Source organism: Rhinatrema bivittatum, chromosome 2 (genome assembly GCF_901001135.1).
Source record: "Rhinatrema bivittatum chromosome 2, aRhiBiv1.1, whole genome shotgun sequence".
Classification (NCBI taxonomy): Eukaryota; Metazoa; Chordata; class Amphibia; order Gymnophiona; family Rhinatrematidae; genus Rhinatrema; species Rhinatrema bivittatum.
In genome coordinates this window covers 372,129,396-372,150,384 of record NC_042616.1, presented here as the reverse complement: position 1 = coordinate 372,150,384, position 20,989 = coordinate 372,129,396, and positions in this window count along the sequence as shown.

Sequence of the window (20,989 nt, the reverse complement as noted above, 5' to 3'; positions counted from 1 at the left end):
TAAATTATTGGCCACAGTCCTGGCCCACCGGGTGAATTCGGTGATCTCTGAAGTAGTCACCCCAGATCAAACGGTATTTATCAAAGGGCGGCTTTCTAACATTAACTTTTAAAAACTTTGTTGGCTGCCCTCTCACCTGAGACTAACAATTCTGTCAACCTTTTCCTCAGCCTTGTCGCTGAAAAAGCATTTGACTGTGTAGAGTGGTCTTACTTGCATCAAGTCTTGGAATGATATAATTTTGGGGGTTCCATGATGGCCTGGTCAAATTGTTATATCATATCCCTCAAGCGTAACTGTTGGTGAATAGATCCCTCTCTGAGGCTTTTATTTTAGGTAGGTAAAGGCTGTCTCCTTTTTCCCTTGTTGTTTGTCCTTGCTCTGGAACCATTGGCGATAAAGTTGTGAGCGCTTCGTTCATTTCAGGGCATCCATTAAATTAAGCCACTTTGCCAATGATATTTGCTCTTTGTATGTAATCCTGTTGACTGGGGGACATTATTACAGTTATCAATCAATTTGGCTCTTTTTGGGGGCTTCAGATTAATTATGGGAAGTTGGTGGCTTTTTCTTGGTCTCCTACTCTGCTGTCTACGTGGGGTGGGCCTTTCCCATTCACCTGGGCATGATCTCATTTTAATACTTGGGTATATAGTGTTACGCGCCCCACCTGCGGTCGTCCCGCGCATGGGACCGCTCACCTTCGGGGTTCCACAGCGGGTCCTGGTCCTGTCTGCCTCGCGGCCCTTGCAAGTCCAGCTATGCCCTGGCGTCCCACAGCAACGGTCGCCGGGCCTTCGGCTGCATGCCAGGCCTCACGCCTGGACCTCGGCGTCACAGCAGCTAGCCAAGCCCCTATTCGTGCGCGGACCAGCCGCCCATGAAGTTAGCATGTAGCACATTTAAAACTAATCAGAGAAAGTTCTTTTTCACTCAACGCACAATTAAACTCTGGAATTTGTTGCCAGAGGAAGTGGTTAGTGCAGTTAGTATAGCTGTGTTTAAAAAAGGATTGGATAAGTTCTTGGAGGAGAAATCCATTACCTGCTATTAATTAAGTTGACTTAGAAATTAGCCACTGCTATTACTAGCAACGGTAACATGGAATAGACTTAGTTTTTGGGTACTTGCCAGGTTCTTATTGCCTGGATTGGCCACTGTTGGAAACAGGATTCTGGGCTTGATGTACCCTTGGTCTGACCCAGTATGGCATGTTCTTATGTTCGTATGTTCTTATGTAGGTTCCAGGGCGGGGTCTAGATCCGCGGCGCACCCTGATTGAACTCATGTTAAAAGGAAGTTCCTGGCCTCACTTCCTTGCCTTGGCAATCACGTCGGTTTGTTCTTGAGATTGCCCTTGCTTGTGTTCCTACTTGCTTGTTCCTAGTCTTGTTCCAAGATCCTTCTGTTCCAGTTCCGTTCCTGCTTGTTCCTGCTTCCTAGCCCTGCTTGTTCCAGTGTCCGTTGTTCATTTCCCCGGTCTTACCTTGGACTGTCCTTCTGGTAAAGACCTCAGCTTGTTCCTGACCTGCCTGCCTGCCTGCCGCCTGCCCAAGACCTCAGCTTGTTCCTGACCTGCCTGCCTGCCGCCTGCCCAAGACCTCAGCTTGTTCCTGCCTGCCTGCCTGCCACCTGCCGAAGACCTCAGCTTGCTCTTCGACCTTGCCTGACCTCTGGATCTTGACCCTTGCTTCGTTGACCATTCCTCAGACTGACTTCTGGACTCTGACCTTGCTTGCCTGATCCTGCTTGATTCTGGCACTGTCCCTAGCCTTGTCATCACCATCTCTATTCTGCTTCGCTCTCCTCCAACCTGTTTCCAGCCTCGAACTTGATAGCGCTCCTCTAGCATCTGTGGGCACACCGGACTTACACTCTCCCAGGAGACCCTGCGAGGCCCACCTAAGTCCAAGTGGCCCATGTCCCTATGTGCTCCTCCTGGGGGGACCTCGTGCTTCCAGTGGTGAACCTCTATACTGCCTCTGTCTCCTTCCATGCTCCGTCCCCTGTGGACAGTTCTTGTACTACCACAGGACAAGGGTCCACCGCTAAGCGCAACATACGGGTGGCGCACTCTATGGAGGAATTCTATGCCCTGAACATTGACGCTGCCATTAATCATGTCAAGGCATTACTGCTGAAGTGGAAAGCCCTGCTATCAATGCTAGGTAGATGCACTCTAGTCAAAATGGTGATCCTCCCAAAGTTACTATATCCTATGCAACTGCTTCCAGTATGGCTCTCTGCTTCGACCCTTAAGGTGTATCGATCTTTCGTAGGCTCTTTTATCTGGTGTCATAGACGGGCAAGGGTTGGGTACGATGTGCTGAGGCTTGATTGTAAGCATGATGGTGTTATTTTGCCAGACTTACATACCTACAATGCAGCCTGCCTTTTGTGTTATTTACAAGAATGGGTGTCTGGTTGTCCTAAGTTTGATGTCAAGAGCTTGATGTCAGACTGGGCGGCTCCTTTTGCCCCGATTAACTTAGTGCATCTAACACCGAGCAAATTGTCCTCTATGAAACTTTCTGTATTCTGGCTTAAGGCACTTAGGAAGTTTTGAGTGGTGGCGGGGGCTTGAGGCTTGTAGCATGGTGGTTTCTCCCTTTCTGTCCTTGACAGCCAATCCAAATTTTGTCCCAGGTTTGAGTGATTCTTTTTTCCAGTGATGGGACTTCGCAGCGTGGCTCAGCTGGTGGACACTTCGAGCAATTGCTGGAGAAGTGGGACATACCAAGATCTCAATGTTTTGCATTTCTCCAGACCCATCATTATTGTCACAGTCTGACTAAGGGTAATGTTTATTTACTCGCTCTCACTGATGTTGATGAAGGTTTTTTCGAGACCATGTCAAAGTTCAACAAAATTGCTATATGGGCCAGACTTCTCCTCTCTGCCTTATCCACTCCTCTCTTGACTCATTTGGCTGGGAAGTGGAGTGCAGAACTTGGAGAGGATGTTTCCGCGGAGATGGTAGCTCGTGCTTTTATGTTGATCTATAGATATTATTTAGCTGTTTATATGAGGGAAATCCAGTTTAAGCTATTGCACAGAACTTATATCTCCAGGGTTAGGGTGGTTTTGATGAATTTGTGGAACTCTGATATCTATTTAAAATGTAAGGCTGTTCCTGGTTCATTTTGTCATATGTTCACCGGGTGTCATAAATTACAAAATTTTTAGAGTAGCATTATGATGTATTTAGATAAACTTCTGGGTTGTGATGTTTCCTGGTCAGGGTCTCTGTGTATTTTTGTTTCTGGGACACTGATTGTTCATTGCCATAGGGGAGCAGACACTTTTTGGCTGTGGCCATTCTCCTTGCAGAAAAGTTATCTTGGAGAATTGGAAATTGAGGATGTTCCCTCTTTCGATCAATGGAAGGCCTTGATGTGGCAGACAGTGAAGTTGGAACTACTTCGGAAGCAGGACTTGGTCACTCTTCGATCTCCTCCTAGTCTCCAAGGTTACTTCGTTTTAAGGGATAAGTTACTTTCTACTCCTTGAGGTGTACTTGTTGCTAGGGTTCTATTGGCTGGTCTTTTTAGGCTGCTGGGGGTCTTTTGTTTTATAGTTCATGGGTTTTTTGTGGTGGGTTCGTATGTGATGTAGTGGTTGTGTGGGTTATGAGTGTGTGATTGTGGGAGTACATGGTTGTTGTTTTTGGTTGTGGTTTTCTCTATGTTAGAAAATTGGATCGTTTTGCCACTATCTGTACCAATATGCGTGTGGTGGTTGTACTTATCTGTTCTTGTTTATTACTTGACTCAATAAAAACAAAGTTAAAAAAAAAATAAAACAGGTTCCATGTTTTGGGGCCCACTTCGTATGCTCATTTTATTATTATTTTCCCAACCAGATTGGTCAAATTTAATGCCTGTGGTAGCCAATTTTAAAGAGTACTCACATGCTCCTCTTCTGTTACCCTGTCCATTAAACCAACAGCACTGGAAGCAATTTTCTAAGTCTTCCAGTTTCGCTTCACCAGCTGCTATTGCTTTTTCTATCACCGCCAATTTACCTGTCAAGACATTATTGTCATCCTCCAGCAACGAAATTCATTTTCTAATGTCCTCCAATGAGGTTTTTAACTCTGAAATGTTTGTGTTCACTGTCTTGAACTTACTCTTTAATGCAGCCACAAGTGCCTGCATCAGGATGATAATAGTAGCTTGGTCAATATCAGGTAGGCCCAGCGAATCATGTCCTTTTACCATTTTACTCTCTAGAGGCTTACCCTTTTCCTTGTCTCATTTCTGCAGCTTAGCAGCCATAACTCCTTTTTTAATAAAACATTTGGCCACGAAATTTTACAGGAGAGGCTTAATATGATCAGTATCAATGCCGATTAATTATTATTCCCAAAAACTGCATTCAAAGGGGGTGACACTCGGAGCCCAAGTGAATGCAACTCACCCACCTCACTGCATCACGTGATCTCCTACCAGGATATCTTTTAAAGATATCTGGATAAGTAGCAGCATTACTTACCCGGATACCTTTTGAACTAATTCAGATAAGTAGCAAATTATCTGGTGACACAAGGCTGTATAACTTAAAAACATAAACGGCTATATTCAAACATAGCCAGTTAGATTTATAAATTATTCGACTATATGTTCAGTGGGGTATTTATCCTGCTTGTATATACAGGACAAATTATCGGGCTAACTTTAGCTGGAGAGCTTGTTTTCTAACCATCCTACTGAATATGACCTTCACTGTGTCCCATTGGTTGACCTTTTTCTATCAGGTCTGAGATCTCTATTATGTCAATATTTTCATCTAGTGAAATACACATTACTCTCCCATCTTATTTTTTTACCTCTGGCATTTGCATACAGACACTTAAATGCATTTTTTAATTCTTTTTTTACAACCTGCTTATTAGCAGTTGATTCAGATAATTTGGAATCAACTCTTTTCTTATCCTCATTCAGGCCGGTGAGCACCTGCTCTCCCGATGTGCACCCAGGCCACTCTCCTGGGTGCGCGATTCAGTAAAAAAAAAAATGTAAATGAGGGCCCGCAGTAAAAGGAGGCGCTAGGGACACTAGCGCATCCCTAGTGCCTCCTTTTTGAGAGGCAGCGGCTGTCAGCAGGTTTGACAGCCAACGCTCAATTTTTCCGTCGTCGGTTCTCAAGCCTGCTGACAGCACGGGTTCAGAAAACGGACACCGGCAAAATTGAGCATCCATCTTCCAACCTGCGTGCCGTTGGCAGATTTAAAAATTTTTTTTTTAATTTTTTTTTACTTTTGGGGCCTCCGACTTAATATCGCTATGATATTAAGTCGGAGGGTGTACAGAAAAGCAGTTTTTTCTGCTTTTCTGTACAGTTCCCTGGTGCCGGCCGAAATTAACGCCTGCCTTTGCTAGGCGTTAATTTCTGAAAGTAAAATGTGCGGCTTGGCTGCACATTTTACTTTCTGGATCGTGTGGGAATTTATTTTATTTATTTATTTGTTGAGTTTTATATACCGTCATTCGGTGAAGCCATCACAACGGTTTGCAAGTTTGCATGTTGCGGGCGCTATTAGTTTTGGGGGGGGGGGGGGGGAGTTTGTCGAAAACGCGCGGCCAAACGCGCGGCCAAACGCGCGGCCAAACGCGGGCTCCGCTTGGAGCCGTTTGGCTCCGCTGGAGTGCACTTTACTATATCGGTCCGATTGTGAGGACAAACTGATTTCCTATTTTTAATGGTATCTTTTGTGGATATTTTGCTCTGAAGCATGTGCTCCTGAGGGACAGTCGGCTTTCTCTCATGATCTAGTTTAAAAGCTGATCTAGCTCCTTTTTAATTGTTAGCACCAGCAGAAAGTTTCTATTTTGGTTAAGGTGGAGCCCATCCCGCTTGAATGGCTCCCCCCTTTGGCAAAACATTCTCCAGTTCCCAATGAATCTAAAGCTCTCTTCCCTGCACCATAATCTCTTCCACATATTGAGACCCCAGGCTTAGCCTATCTCTGGGATCCCTGTAAAAATGGTAGCATGTCAGAGAATATTACCTTGGAGGTTCTGAATTTTAGTTTACTAGCTAAAAATATAAATTTAGTTTCTAGAACCCCCATCCACCATTTTCCTTTGTCATTGGTACCCAATAAATTATGACAGCTAACTTCTTCCCAACACTTTCTAAAATTGTATATTAGATATTAAACAACAACATTTTTGTTTCAGATATCCTCCTTGGGACCTCAAACTAAACATGGCAGAAGTTATTAAGAGAATTGCAACTCACTTGGACCAGTCATTAACTGAACGAGATCAAGTCATATTAGGCTACATGAAACAATGTTTACCAGATGCTGCAAAAAGTAAGTATTTACATACATTGAAAAAAAAATAGGTGAGTCTGGGTTACCTAAGAAACATAAGAAATGCCATATTACAGCATCATGTCTCCAACAGTGGTCAATTCAGGTTATGAATACCTAGCAAGATTGTAAAAAATAAAGCCGATCCTTCTTGCTTATAAATAGGGATAAACAGTGGCTTTCTAATGTCTACATGGCTAATAATGTTTTATGGACTTTTGCCTGGAAACTTGTCTAGACAGTTTTAAAAGCCAGCTAAATTAACTGCTTTCACCACATCCTCTAGTAACAAATTCCACAATTTGGCGGGCTGATGCAATATTTGTGTGTAGAAAATGGGCACTCAATGTTGAGTGCCCGTTTTCCTAATGCGTGTCTAGCCACCTCTCCTGGGCACGCGATGCAATATTTAAATGCAGGAGGCACTAGGGAAAATTGTGGTCCCTGCTACTGGCACAATATACATGCACAAGATACATGGCCTGGACTATGTATCTTCTGTGTTTATATTGGGCACCTAGAATTTGTTTTTACCCAAGACTTTTTTTTTTTACCTTAATCTACGATACTAATAGGAGGAATCAAAGAAAGCAGGATTTTTTGTTTTTATCATTGAGCCCTTGAGTGTGGCATACCTTTACGCCAGACACGGACTGGCATAAAATTTGACATGTTGCAATGGGCGTATTGGCTGTGCGAGAAATATTTTTGCATCGTGGGTATTAGGGTAAGAGTGTTATTAGCTACGCGGTGGTTTGTATGCATGTTTTGGATGCACTGACTAATCCCTGTATTGCATTGAGGGTTATGGATGCACGGTATTGCATTGGACCCTAAGTGTTTGCTGTGTGGAAAAATACTTTCTCTGATTTGTTTTAAATGTGCTATCTATTATCACCATGGATTGTTTCCTAGTCCTAGTATTATTCAAAAGGGTAAATAAACATTTATTTATTTATTTATTTGTAAGCTTTTATATACTGAAGTTTGGTACTAGCCTTCACTCCGGTTTACAGTTATAACAACGTTTTACAGAAATCACAAAAACATTTATTTATTTATTTATTTACTTAAATCTTTTTCTATACCGTCGTTAAGGTGGGTACCGTCACAACGGTTTACAATAAGGCACAAAAGTAATGCTATTAACCTCTATCATTTTACACAGGTGCCATAATGTTCGGTAACATAGTTTAATCAAAGTTAGTTGTTAAAATGAGTGTGATCACTATCATATCCCGGTCGATTCTATAGCGGTTTTGAGTTGAGGACTCATTCTATAAGTAACTTATCCTTTACTGATGAATTCTATTAAAACAAAAACATACACCCTTAGGGGTAGATTTACAAAAAATGCGCGTTCGCGTACTTTTGTTGGCGCACCAGTCGCAAACAAAAGTACGCTGGATTTTAGCAGATACGCACGTAGCCGCATGTATCTGCTAAAATCCAGGATCGGCGCGCGTAAGGCTGCCGATTTTGTGCAGCCGGCACGCGCCGAGCCGCGCAGCCTGCCTCCGTTCCCTCCAAGGCCGCTCCGAAATCGGAGCGGCCTCGGAGGGAACTCGCTTTCACCCTGCCCTCACCTTCCCCTCCCTTCCTCTATCTAACCCACCCCCCGGCCCTATCTAAACCCCCCCCCTACCTTTGTCCGGGGATTTACGCCTCCCGGAGGGAGACGTAAATCCCCGCGCGCCAGCGGGCCGCTAGCGCGCCGAGAAGCGACCCGGGGGCGGTTCCGGAGGGCGCGGCCAAGCCCCCGGACCGCCCCGGGCCGAAACCACACCCCCGGGCCTGCCCCCGAAACGCTGCGTCCCGCCCCCCAAACGCTGCGTCGATCAGCCCCGCCCCCGACAAAAAACCCCGGGACTTACGCGAGTCCCGGGGCTCTGCGCGCGCCGGCAGGCCTATGGAAAATAGGCGCGCCGGCGCGCAAGGCCCTGCTCGCGTAAATCCGGGCATAATGGGAAGAGATATATATTAAACAGGGTGGCTGATAAGGCTGATCCTTGTGGCACTCCGGTTTCTAGTGGAATTGACTCTGAGATGGAGTTGTTAATGTTAACCTGGAATGATCTGTTGCGGAGGAAGGAAGTGAACCAGTTTAGAGTTTTATCAGCCAGACCAATTTTGTATAGTCGGCCTATTAGGCTTTTATGTTCAACAGTGTCGAAGGCCGCGGATAAGTCTAGTAAAATTAGTATGTATCGTTGGCCTTTATTGAAACCTCTTATGATTGTGTCTGATAGGGTTAGGAGTAAGGTTTCCATATTGTAGTGTTTTTGGAAACCATGTTGAGTTGGGTGTAGGATGTTATTTTGTTTTAGGTGTTGATTTAGTTGTTTGAGGACTACCTTTTCAGTTAATATTGCTAAAATGGGTAAATTTGAGATGGGACGGTAGTTGTTGAATTCAGTAGGGTCTAGGTTCTTTTTTTTTATAATTGGTTTGATTGTGGCCATTTTCAGTCTGTCTGGAATTTTTCCTTCCTCTAGTGATGATTGTCGTGATGATTGGGGTAATGGTTTGTGATATTTCTTTTAGGGTTCAAATTTGTATTTTATCGAGTTCATGACAAGCAGGATTTAGTGTTTTAATTAGAATCTTGATTTCATTGGTTGATACAGGTTCAAATGTGGGCCATGTTGTTATGTCTTTATTAATTAGATTTATGTTGTGGGTCGTGGTTTTGTTTATGTTTGCTGTAATTTTGATTATTTTGCTTTTGAAGAAATTTGCTAGATCTTGGCTTAGGTTTCTGTTGTTTTTCACTGTGTTGAATAGGGTTTTTGGATTGTTTGAGTAGTTTTGGATTTTATTGCTGTAGTATTCTTTTGTCTATCATGTTTTTATAGTATGCTAAGTCTGCTCAGTATCTTGCTAGTGTTAGTGGGCATTTTTTTTTTGTGCCAATCTTTTCTTTTCTTCTTAGGGTTGATTTGGTCTCTCTCAGTTGTTTGTTGAATCATGGGTTTCCTTTTTTTCTTTTGTTATCAATCCGCTTAGTTCTTTCAGGGTTTATGGTATTAGCTACTTCTGTTGTTATTTGCAGCCATGATTGGGAGGCAATGTTGATATTTGATAGATCTATGTTCCTTAATTGTTTTTTGAGTTCTTGCTGTAGTAGGTCTAGTGGAAATAGTGGTCTGTATTTGAAGGAGGAGAGATTGGTTTTTATTGCCATGTTGTTTGTGTCCATTGCTGTCTGACAGTATATGAGATAGTGGTCTGACCATGGTATTGGTGAGCAAGATACAGTGGGGTATGAGGAGAATTTATCATTTGTAAAGATGAGGTCAAGAGTGTGGCCTGCTTTATGTGTTGGGTTGTTTACTAGAGCTGTGAAGCTGAGGGCAGATAATACGTCTATCAGGGTTTGGCAGGAGTGTGATAGTGGGGATTCATCAGTATGAAGATTGAAATCTTTGAGAATAATTGAGGGTTTTTTGTGGCTGATAATTGATATGAAGAATTCTATTAGAGGGGAGATGTCATTGTCTAGTTGTTTGGGGGGGGCAGTAAACTAGGCAGATCTGGAGATTTTCTGAGTCGCATAATGCTACCTCATAATGTTGTGGGAGTGAGTGAGGGATTACTTTCATGGCAAAACATTTTTTAATAATTAACATTATTCCTCCTCCTCTACGTGCAATTCTGGGTATGGAGAATAGATCATATGAGCTGTTGGTTATCTGATTTGATATTACTTGGTCCATTTTTTTAAGCCATGTGTTGTGTTCTGCGCCCGTGGCCATCTGTGGGTGCATCCCCCTACCTGATCGCGGCAGCGACCTGCCACGGAAACACTGGGAGAGAAGCCCCAGTTCAGTGCTGCGGTTCCCGTGCATCGGCACGGGCCCCTGGGGTTCCCATACGGCTGGGAGCCGTCCCTGCTTCCCCGGTGCTGCAGCTATAGCTTCTCCCCCGTGGCCGGAATCCAAGATGGCCGTCGCCATCTTAGGCGCGAGGCCGCGCCTCCTCACCAGAATTAACGGGACCTAAGCCCTTTAATTACACTCAGCTGCCTTCAATGATCCAGAGCAGAGGAACTATATAAGGAGGCTTCCTCTGCTCATTCTTTGACTTGGCAACTTCCGTGGTTAGTCAGGTCTGCTTGCTTCGGTAAGTTCTTGTGCTTTGGATCCTTGTTCCTGGTTTGTCTTGGTGTTCCTGGTTCCTGACTTCGGATCGGCTAGTGGTGATTCCTCGTGTGTGACATCGGATCGGCTAGCGGTGATTCCTGGTATTGACTTTGGTTGGCAAGCGGCGATTCTCTGGTGTGTGACTTCGGACTGGCAAGTGGTGATCCCTCAGTGTGTGACCTCGGACTGGTAAGCGGCGACCCTCTGGCACTTGACCTCGGACTTCTTCTTGACCGTCGTCTCCAAGGGCCCGCCTAAGTCCCAGCGGCCCGGGTCCCTACGGGCTCCTCCTGGGGGGACCATGGGCTTCCAGGGGTAAAGCTCCAGTCAGTCCTTGCACCGAACTTCTTGACCTCTCAAAGGTCCACCTAAGTCCCAGCGGTCCTGGTCCCTACGGGCTCCTCCTGGAGGGACCGCGGACTTCAGCGGCGAAGACACACTCCCTTCCTTCGATGTCATGACTCTTCATCCGCCTCCACAGTCGCCTCTGTCTCCAGTGCCGAGGGTCAGCTGGTCACGTCTTCTGTTCCTGCCTCACCACCCGACGGGAGAACCTACGGATCTTCCTCCTAAGGTATTCCATCCTCCGTTGGCCCAAGGGTTCACAAGCCTGAGCATAACACCATGTTTCAGTTATAGCAATGAAGTCCAGTTTATGATCTTGTAGGAAGTCAGAAATCAGCATGAATGTTTTTGTGATCGATTGAGTGTTTATGAGGAGAAAAACTAAGAAAATCATGTTTTTTAGAGAGTCATTGATGTGTATATTTACCAAGTTTGGTGTCTTTCAAGAGGGTGTTTTGAAGTTGTGGGATTCATCTTTAGTTGTTTGTGGCTAGGTATGATATCGTTCTCGGGATTCTTGGAAGTTGGTTCAAATGAACTGTCAGGTCTAGGGTCAAAGGTGCTGCTCAAAAGGGCATTCTAAGGGTCATGCCCCTTTGGTAGCGTTCCTTCGGCGCACGGCACTAGGGACTAGTGCCTGGGCTTTAAGGCCCTTTTTGATCGCCCTCTCTGACATCAGCCCTACGCCTGGATCCTGGTTGGAGGAATGGCGTGATCATCGGAGGGCCTGCAGGGGTCGGTAGAACGCTGTCGAAGGGGTGGGGGGGCTCTTACCCTGACTGGGTGGCGCCGATCGTGCGAGCCGCCGGAGGGCCTCGATGCCGAAGAGACATCCGGAGGTAAGGGGGGAGCGAGTGGCTGGTGTCTGGGCTTTAAGGCCCTTTTTGGTCGCTCTTTCTGATGTCAGCCCTGCGCCTGGATCCTGGTTGGAGGAAGGGCGTGATCGTCGGAGGGCCTGCAGAGGTCGGTCAAACGCTGCCACTTTGACTGGGTGGCGCTGATCGTGCGAGTCGTCAGAGGGCCTCTTTGCCGAAGAGACGTCCGGAGGTAAGGGGGGAGCGAGTGGCTGGTGCCTGGGCTTTAAGGCCCTTTTTGGTCGCTCTCTCTGACGTCAGCCCTGCGCCTGGATCCTGGATGGAGGAAGGGCGCGATCGTCGGAGAGCCTGCAGGGGTTGGTCGAACACTGTGGAAAGGGGGGGGGGGGGGGCTCTTACCCTGACTGGGTGGCGCCGATCGTGCGAGCCGCCGGAGGGCCTCGATGCCGAAGAGACATCCGGAGGTAAGGGGGGAGCGAGTGGCTGGTGTCTGGGCTTTAAGGCCCTTTTGGTCGCTCTTTCTGATGTCAGCCCTGCGCCTGGATCCTGGTTGGAGGAAGGGCACGATCGTCGGAGGGCCTGCAGAGGTCGGTCAAACGCTGCCACTTTGACTGGGTGGCGCTGATCGTGCGAGTCGTCAGAGGGCCTCTTTGCCGAAGAGACGTCCGGAAGTAAGGGGGGAGCGAGTGGCTGGTGCCTGGGCTTTAAGGCCCTTTTTGGTCGCTCTCTCTGACGTCAGCCCTGCGCCTGGATCCTGGTTGGAGGAAGGGCGCGATCGTCGGAGGGCCTGCAGGGTTGGTCGAACACTGTGGAAAGGGGGGAGGGCTCTTACCCTGAATGGGTGGTGCCGATTGCATGAGCCGCCGGAGGGCCTCCATGCTGAAGAGACATCAGGAGGTAAGGGGGGAGCGAGTGGCTTTAAGGCCCTTTTTGTTCCCTCTCTCTGAAACATTCCCTGTTTCTCTATTTCATGTTACTCATGATTTTATAGACCTTGGTTAGCCATCTCTTTTCTAGTCTGGAGAGTCCTATATTTTAATTTCTATACAGTATATACATAAGAACTACACTACCATATTGTGTTTTTTGGGTTTTTTTTACCAAATAAGGTTGGAAATCAGTTTCAAACTGGTTTGAAACAGGAAAGGAACTTAATGTAACCCCAATATTTAAAAAGGGCTCCGGGTTGATCTGGAAAACTATAGACCAGTGAGCCTGACTTTGGTCCAAGGAAAAACCACGGAAACTTCTAAAGAACAAAATCGCAGAACATATAGACAGACATGGTTTAATGAGACACAGCCAACATGGATTTACGCAAGAGAAGACTTGCCTCACAAATCTGCTACTTTTTTTTAAGGGGTTAATAAATATGTGGATAAAGGTGAACCGGTAGATGTGGTGAATTTGGATTTTCAGAAGGCGTTTAATGAAGACCCTCATGAAAGGCTTCTAAGAAAATTAAAAAGTCATGGGATAGGAGGCAGTGTACTTTTGTGGACTGTAAACTGGTTAAAAAAACAGGAAAGAGAGTAGAATTAAATGGTCAGTTTTCTCAGTGGAGAGAGATAAATAGTGGAGTGCCTCAGGGATCTGAGGATATTAAAAAGCACTTGGATCGGTCTTTTTTAATACATTTATAAATGATCTAGAAAGGGGAACGATGAGTAAGGTGAAAAAATTTTGCAGATGGCACAAAATTATTCAGATTAGTTAAATTAAAAGCAGATAGTGATAAATTGTAGGAGGACCTTTCGAGACTAGAAGATTGGGCATTCAAATAACAGATGAAATTTAATGTGGACAAGTGAAAAATAGCCTATGCTGTAGTTACACGATGTTAGGTTTCATGTTAGGAGTTACCACCCAGGCAAAAGATCTTGGCATCAGAGTGGACAATACATTGAAATTGTTGGCAGTGGTCAAAATGCAAACAGAATGTTAGAAATTATTAAGAAGGGAATGGTGAATAAAACGGAGAATGTCTTCATGCCTCTGTATCGCTCCATGGTGACACCACACCTTGAGTTACATGTTCATTTCTAGTTGCCACATCTCAAAGAAGATATAGATGCATTGGTGAAGGTACAGAGAAGGGCAACCAAAACAATAAAGGGGATGCAATGTCTAACCTATGAGGAAAGGCTAAAGAGGTAAGGTCTGTTTAGCTTGGAGAATAGACGGCTGACTTTAAAATTTGTCAGTGCATTATTTTATCTATAGCTCTGGGGTAAACAATCTAGCTTGGGAGCATAGAGACCCTAATGCTCCTGCGTTAGATTTAAAGGGTCCAGCACAAAAAAAAAAGAAGGTGCCAAAAATAGTAAAAATATGTCCAGAGGTCAAATATGACCTCCTACTCACCCAATTGAGGTGGCCCCCAACAAATAAAGTTGCAATAAATAGCTCAGGGTTCCTCCCACCTCACCTTTCAAAAAAATAGCCAGGCAGTTCTTTCCCCCATATACCTTTCTCCCCACCCTGGCAGTGAACCAGTTCAGGAAGAAGTGACAGATCAAACCACAACATACCTGCACAAAGGAAAGGGAATTCTCCCCGGATGTCGCCTATCTCTTAACACCCGCCGACACATGTTGAACAGCTGTTCACATAGAAACCCCCTCCACTCCACCACACTTTGAAGGCTTGGGCCCCACTCTGGGGTGAACCCATTTCAGGGAGCCCTTTCCTGCGCAAAGGAAAGGGAACTCTCCCTGGGTGTCGCCTACCTCTTAACACCCGCTGACACATGTTGAACAGCTGTTCACATAGAAACCTTCCCCACTTCACCACACTTTGAAGGCTTGGGACCCACTTCAGGGAGCCCTTTCCTGCGCAAAGGAAAGGGAACTCTCCCCGGGAGTCGCGTATCTCTTAGGACCCGCTGACACATGTTGAACCGCTGTTCACATGGAAACTTTCCCTACTTTGCCACACTTTGAAGGCTCGGGCCCCACTCTGGGGCGAACCCATTCCAGGGAGCCCTTTCCTGCGCAAAGGAAAGGGAACTCTCCTAGGTGTTGCCTATCTCTTAGTACCCGCTGACACATGTTGAACCACTGTTCACATGGAAACCTTCTCCGTCTCGGCCTTCAAAATTCTCGTTTGTACATCTGCTACGTCCACCAGATTTTAAAAGACCAGCGAGAGCTCACTAGATGCCAACAGAACCACCACACTCTAGGGGCGAACCCATTCTAGGGAGCCCTTTCCTGCACAAAGGAAAGGGAACTCTCCCTGGGGCACTTGTTTGAATATTTGCTACTACCACCAAGATCTGCACCCCACCCAGGCATAGTTCATCATGTTTCAGGTCCTAGCACGCATGTTATACTTCTTGGTCCGTGTTTCAAGACAGATCGGGTGGACAATACTACGCCCTGGTTGACAATCGTGCCACATTTAGGGGGCCCCGTACCCCTTCACCTTGCTCCCCTCTTCTTGGGTTCTATCTGAGAAGCTTGTTTGGTGTTTGTGCTCTCTCAGAGTGTCTCAAATCTTTATTCAATTACTATTGCTAGTTTGCTACAATTAATTTTCTATTGCTGAAAAAGATATTTGTTCTTTTTTGCTGCTGTGCCTGCCAGACAGCCAGGCTTTTTTTTTATTGCACTTTTTTTTATTGAATTACTTGTTGATTATTGGTCTCGTGCCGGTATTTAGCCTTAGATGGAGTTTACCACCCACTTTTGGCTGCATCACAACAACCTGACTCCGAGAAGACCTAGTCCAGGCACGCCGGGGGCCACTACTACCAGCCTAACACCATCCATGGGCTGAGCCTCATCTTGTCTTGCCTCCTTGTCTTTCCCCTATCAACACCACAGCGACCTGACTACCTCAGCTCTTCCAGCCTGTCCTGCCCCTTTCAAAACCACAGCGACCTCACTACCTCAGCTCTGCCAGCCTGTCTTGCCCCTATCAACACCACAGCGACCTGATTACCTCAGTTCTACCAGCCTGTCTTGCCCCTTTCAAAACCACAGGGACCTGACTACTTCAGCTCTGCCAGCTTGTCTTGCCCGTATTAAAACCACAGGGACCTGACTACCTCAGCTCTGCCAGCCTCTATTGCCCCTATCAAAACCACAGGGACCAGACTCTGGCTCTGCCAGCCTGTCTTGCCCCTATGCCTTGCTGCCATAGAGCAGACGACTCATTCTACTCCTTGTGGTGTTCTTGCCATTATCAAGGTTCCTCAGTGTGTTGGTGATAGTCTTTCTGCTGCTTTGTCCCTTTATCGGCACCTTGTGGTTTTTTCTGACATTCTTTCTGCTTGCTATGTTCCCAATTCATTATGCTGTAGGATGTTGATGCCACTTGTCTTGCCACTTTGCCTGTCATGCTGCCTTCAAGGGTTCTGTTATCGGTGCTCTCTTTTGAAGCTGTGGTGTGTTTTTGACACTCTCGCTGCTGCTTTGCACCTCTGTTAAAGCACTCTTGCCAATCCTGGTACCCCTTTGCCCTTTTACAGTGCCTTAGGCTATTCATGCCACTTTGGTGCCACTTTGCCACAGTCTAAGTAGCTTGGAGCTCTTTTCTCATTCTGATGATTGCTTCCCAGAAGTTTCATCAGAATTGATAAGAAAACCCCAATTCTACAGCCAAAAATAGGCTGCAAATACTTCCCCCATTGACTTTAATGGTAAACGAAAATGAATGAAACTAAGAAACGAATTGGTTTCCCCTCTATGAAACTAATGAAACGAATTGTGGCCCCATGAAATGAAAATATGAAACGAAACAAATTTTTTCCTTCCTTGGGCTGGCCGTGCGGATGGTGAATGGAAGGAAAGCGAATCTCCGCAGTGAAGAATGGCCGGGTGGCGGCACAGAGCCACCAGGCCGGTGCTTCGCCCTTGGAATCCCGTGGTCCCCCCGGGAGGAGTCCATCAGGACCCGAGCCGCTGGAACTTAGGAGCGGTATCCCGGAGCAGGTTATAGTCAGAAGAAGCAGTCCAAGGTCGAGGCAGGCAGCAGACAAGGGAACCAAAGATGTACCGGATCAAATACTAGGGAGACAGTCCGAGGATCAGGAAAACTGAAGCTGGAGAAGGAACTAGAGCTGCAGCGGAGCAAGGCTCAGGAACTCAGGAGCTGGAGCAGGAACTCAGGAGCTGGATCAGGAACATGGGAGCTGGATCAGGAACGCAAGGCAACTAGTAACTTCAAGGAGTGAACCCTGTTGCAAGGCAAAGTCTTCAGTCAGACGCTGGGTTTAAATATCCTGCTGGCGTCTGACATCATCTTGGGGGCTGGCCACGGTTTCGCGCCTCAGTGCCTTTAAATGGCACCCCCTCGTGCACGCGTGTCTAAGGGGGGCGGGACTTGGCAGTGGAGTTCGGTGGCGTCTCCCTCATGGAGACACTGCCGCGGAGAGGCCTGAGAAGGCCTGGAAAATGCCGGACCCCGTCGCGAGACTCAAGGCAGGAAGAAGGTAAGGACCCAGTCGCAAGTCCAGCGACTGGGACCGCAACAGTACCCCCATCTTACGCCCCCTCCTCAGAGGCCCTGGTTTACCAGGATGATCCAGGTGGAACTGTTGCAGAAGATATTTGTCCAAGGTGTTACGAGCGGGCTCCCAGGTGTTCTCCTCAGGGCCACATCCCTCCCAGGCTGGCAAGTATTCCCATCGACGGTGATGAAATCGTACATGTAGGACCTCTTGAAGCTGATACGTTGCTTCATCGGTGGCAGGGGTCTCCATAGGATCTGGCGGTCTACGATGAAACCTAGAAAGAATTACTGGTTTAAGTAAGGAGACATGAAACACATTGTGAATTCACAATGTGGTGGGAAGACGTAGGTGATAGGAAACCATGCCTACTCTCTCTGCGACTCTGAAGGGCCCACAGAACTTGGGAGCCAATTTCCTGGATGGTAATCAAAGATGTATGTTCTTGGTGCTTAACCAGACTCTGTCACCTGGTAGAAATACCGGCGCTGGTCGGCGATGCCGGTCGGCATACTTCTTTGCAGACTTTGCTGATTTTAATAGTTTGTTCTGAATGGAGTTCCAGAGGTTATGCAGCTGTTGAGCTGACAGTTCAGCCGCAAGTGTTGGGATGGTTACTGGCAGAGTTAATGGTGGTTTGAGTTGCCTACCGTAAACTACTTGAAAGGGAGACTTCCCGGTGACTGAATGGGTATGATTGTTATATGAGAATTCGGCCCATGGTAGTAACGTCACACAATTATTTTGTTTTTCAGTAGCAAATGTGTGGAGGAAAGTCTTCTTGCTCTGAGGATGGAAGGCTGTGGTCAGATTTAACTGGACTCCAAATTTCTTACACAATGCCCTCCAGTATCGGGCAGTGAATTGCAGTCCTCTGTCTGAGACAATATTCTGCAGCAGCCCATGAACCCGGAAGATATGCTGTGTGAAGAGTTGGGCCAGTTCTGGTGCTGATGGTAGCTTGGAAAGTGGAACGAAATGAGCCATCTTGGAGAAACAGTCCACCGTGACCCAAATGACCGTCTTCCTCTCTGAAGATGGCAAATCAACCACAAAGACCATGGCTAGATGTGTCCAGGGTTCTACAGGTATGGGCAAAGGTTGCAGAAGTCCCCATGGTTGCCCTGGCAAGGGCTTCTGTTTGGCCAGATAGGGCAGGAACTGACATAGGTACGAACATCATGCCCCATCCTAGGCCACCAATAATAGCGGGTCAGGAGCTCCAAAGTTCTTTCTCGTCCAGCATGTCTCCTGGTGAGAGAATCATGAGCCCAAAGTAATACCTTATTTCGTAACTGCCGTGGGACCACTGTTTTGCCCAAGGGAGTTAAGTCAGTGCTTGCTATGTTGACCTTTGCTGGATCCAGGATGTACTGGGGTGACTCTCCCTCCCCCTCCTGCTCTGTGGTTCTGGACAAGGTGCCTGCTCAGATATTCTTGGTTGCTGGTCGATAGCGAAGAGTGAAGTTAAAGCGATTTAAAAAGAGGGACCAACGGGCTTGTCTGGGATTTAGTTGTTGGGCTTAGCATAGGAATTCTAAATTCTTATGATCCGTGTAGACCGTGATGGGGTGGATTGCCCATTCTAGCCATTGTCTCCACTCTTCAAAAGCTAATTTAATCGTCAGGAGTTCTTTGTCTCCAATGCTGTAGTTACACTCGGCTACTGAGAATTTCTTGGAGAAGTAAGAGCATGGAAGTAGCCTCCCTTTGCTGGAGGTTTGACTGAGTACTGCCCCTACCACTATGTTGGAGGCGTCCACCTCTACTATAAAGGGGCGTTGTGGATCTGGATGATGTAAGCAAGTGTCTAGCAGAAAAGCCTCCTTTAGGTCCTCAAAAACTTGACAGGCGGCCTTGGGCCATACTCTGGCGTCAACTGTCCAGGAGCTCAGGAATCAATGGAAGAGGATAGCGATCTCATCGAGTGATGGCGTTTAAGCCCCTGTAGTCAATGCAAGGTCTTAAGGTGCCATCCTTCTTCCCTACGAAGAAGAACCCTGCACCGTCGGGTAATCTGGATGGTCAGATGAAGCCCTTTGTCAAGGTTTTCGGAAATGTACTTGGACATTGCTTGTGTCTCTGGAAGTGATAGTGGGTATACCCTTCCTCGGGGAGGTGTGGTCCCGGGCAGCAATTCAATTGCACAGTCAAAGGGGTGGTGTTGTGGCAGAATCTCTGCTTTTTTCTTGGAAAACACCTCTGCAAATTCTGCGTAGGACGCCAGGGGTATGACCGATGTGTTCAATAAGGCCACCCTCCGAGGAGATGGGATGTTGAGACAATTGGAAAAACAGAAAGAACCCCATCTTGCCACTTGTAAAGTGTCCCAGTGTATAACCGGAGAGTGTTGTTGTAGCCACGGTAATCCTAGTACTACAGGATGTAGCGCCTTCTCCAGGACCAGGAAGGATAGCTTTTCAGAATGTAGCACTCCCGTCTGGAGAGTAATGGGAGCAGTGGTAGCAGAGATACTCCCTTGTAATATCATGCCCCGGATAGAGGTGATTTGCAACGGTGGATTACGGGGAAGAGTGGGTAACTGAAGTTATTGTACCAAATTGGACAGGATAAAGTTCCCTCCTGCTCCAGAGTCGATGAAAGCGAGTGTGGAAAACGACCCTCCAGGGTACTCAAAAGTCACAGGAACCATACATCAAGGAGCAGAATTACCACAGCCTAGGAGTAGCTCCCCCGTTGCACCTAGGCTTTGGCGTTTTCCGGATGTTCCTTACATTGGGTCAGGAAATGGCCTTTGTTGCCACAGTATAGGCATAGACCCAACGCCTGAGGCCGACGCCTCTCCTCTGCAGTCAAAGGGGTCTGTCCTAGCTGCATTGGTTCCTCTGCCGACAGCTCTGGATGAGGCACTGAATGGCCTGGTGGAGATGTCATAGGTCTAGAGAAGGCTGGGGCCAACGGTATTGACCTGCGCGGTGGGCGCCCCTCCTTAACTCTTTGCTGAAGAAGACGGTCAATTCGCCCAGCCAAATCAATTATGCTGTTAAGGTCGTTGGGGATGTCTCTGGCTGCCAATTTATCTTTAATGCAGGCCGACAGCCCCTCCAGGAAGACTCCCCGCAGACTGTCGTCTCACCACCCGACTTCCGTGGCGAGGGTGCGGAACTCGATCGCATAATCAGCCAAGGACTGGGGCCCCTATCGTAGTTGCAGAAGTTCCGAAGTAGCAGGCTCATCAAACACTTGCTTGAAATTAATTATGAATTGTTGCAAGTTATTCAACAGCGGGTCATTGCGTTCCCACATGGGTGAGGCCCAGCTCAACGCCTTTCCATCCAACAAGGACAAAATGTAGGCTACCTTCAAGGAATCAGAAGGAAACTGGCTTGGCAGAAGTGAAAATCTTATATAGCATTGGTTCAGGAACCCTCGACAACCCTTGGCATCGCCTGAGTAGCGAAGTGGGGCAGGTAGCTGAGTAGGTGCAGTAACTCCCAAAACAGGTACCTGAGGATGCACAGGTGGTGCCTCTGGAGGTGTGGCATCCAAGCGGTTAGCCAACCGCTTGACGGTAGCTGCGAGAACGTCCAGACAATGCTGCTGTAGACGTTTAGCCATTCCCGGAATGGCCTGAAGTCCCGAGATGTCCGCCGGGTCCATGGCCTTGCAAACTGTTATCGCTGGAGTGGTGGACCCTTGGGCCGGCCGTGCGGATGGTGAATGGAAGGAAAGCGAGTCTCTGTACTGAAGAATAGCCGGGTGGCAGCACGGAGCTGTGAGACCAGACGGGTGCTTCGCCCTTGGAAGCCCGCGGTCCCCTCGGGAGGAGCCCATGTGGACCCGGGCCGCTGGGACTTAGGAGCAGTCTCCTGGAGCAGGCTATAGTCAGAAGAAGCAGTCTGAGGTCGAGGCAGGCAGCAGACAAGGGAACCGAAGACGTACCGGATCAGAT